We start from the raw sequence: 1,400 nt of genomic DNA, 5'->3' as shown, positions 1-1,400 counted from the left end.
AAAGTGGCATTGTTTAAAGTGGCTAGTGATACATTTATAACATACATTTTTTCATTAGTAAAGTGGCTAGAGATGAGTCAGTATGTTGGCAGCAGCCACTCAATGTTAGTGATGGCTGTTTAACAGTCTGATGGCCTTGAGATAGAAGCTGTTTTTCAGTCTCTCGGTCCCCGCTTTGATGCACCTGTACTGACCTCGCCTTCTGGATGATAGCGGGGTGAACAGGCAGTGGCTCGGGTGGTTGTTGTCCTTGATGATCTTTTTGGCCTTCCTGTGACATCGGTTGGTGTAGGTGTCCAGGAGGGCAGGTAGTTTTCCCCCGGTGATGCGTTGTGCAGACCTCACTACCCTCTGGAGAGCCTTATAGTTATGGGCGGAGCAGTTGCCCAACCAGGTGGTGATACAGCCCGACAGCATGCTCTCGATTGTGCACCTGTAGAAGTTTGTGAGTGTTTTTGATGACAAGCCGAATTTCTTCAGCCTCCTGAGGCGCTGCTGCGCCTTCTTCACGACGCTGTCTGTGTGGGTGGACCATTTCAGTTTGTCCGTGATGTGCTGCTGCACCTTCTTCACCACGCTGTCTGTGTGGGTGGACCATTTCAGTTTGTCCGTGATGTGCTGCTGCACCTTCTTCACCACGCTGTCTGTGTGGGTGGACCATTTCAGTTTGTCCGTGATGTGCTGCTGCACCTTCTTCACCACGCTGTCTGTGTGGGTGGACCATTTCAGTTTGTCCGTGATGTGCTGCTGCACCTTCTTCACCACGCTGTCTGTGTGGGTGGACCATTTCAGTTTGTCCGTGATGTGTACGCAGAGGAACTTAAAACTTTCTACCCTCTACACTACTGTCCCGTCGATGTGGATAGGGGGGTGCTCCCTCTGCTGTTTCCTGAAGTCCACGATCATCTCCTTGTTTTGTTGACGTTGAGTGTGAGGTTATTTTCCTGACACCACACTCCGAATGCCCTCACCTCCTCCCTGTAGGCCGTCTCGTCGTTGTTGGTAATCAAGCCTACCACTGTAATGTCATCTGCAAACTTGATGATTGAGTTGGAGGCGTGCATGGCCACGCAGTCGTAGGTGAACAGGGAGTACAGGAGAGGGCTGAGAACGCACCCTTGTGGGGCCCCAGTGTTGAGGATCAGCGGGGTGGAGATGTTGTTACCTACCCTCACCACCTGGGGACGGCCCGTCAGGAATCCAGGACCCAGTTGAGACCCAGGGTCGAGACCCAGGGTCTCGAGCTTGATGACGAGCTTGGAGGGTACTATGATGTTAAATGCTGAGCTGTAGTCGATGACCAGCATTCTCATATAGGTATTCCTCTTGTCCAGATGGGTTAGGGTAGTGTGCAGTGTGATTGCGATTGCGTCATCTGTGGACCTGTTGGGGCGGTAAGC

Source organism: Oncorhynchus masou, chromosome 10 (genome assembly GCF_036934945.1).
Source record: "Oncorhynchus masou masou isolate Uvic2021 chromosome 10, UVic_Omas_1.1, whole genome shotgun sequence".
Taxonomy (NCBI): Eukaryota; Metazoa; Chordata; class Actinopteri; order Salmoniformes; family Salmonidae; genus Oncorhynchus; species Oncorhynchus masou.
The sequence above is the reverse complement of the archived record's forward strand: the minus strand, read 5'-3'. Positions refer to the sequence as shown.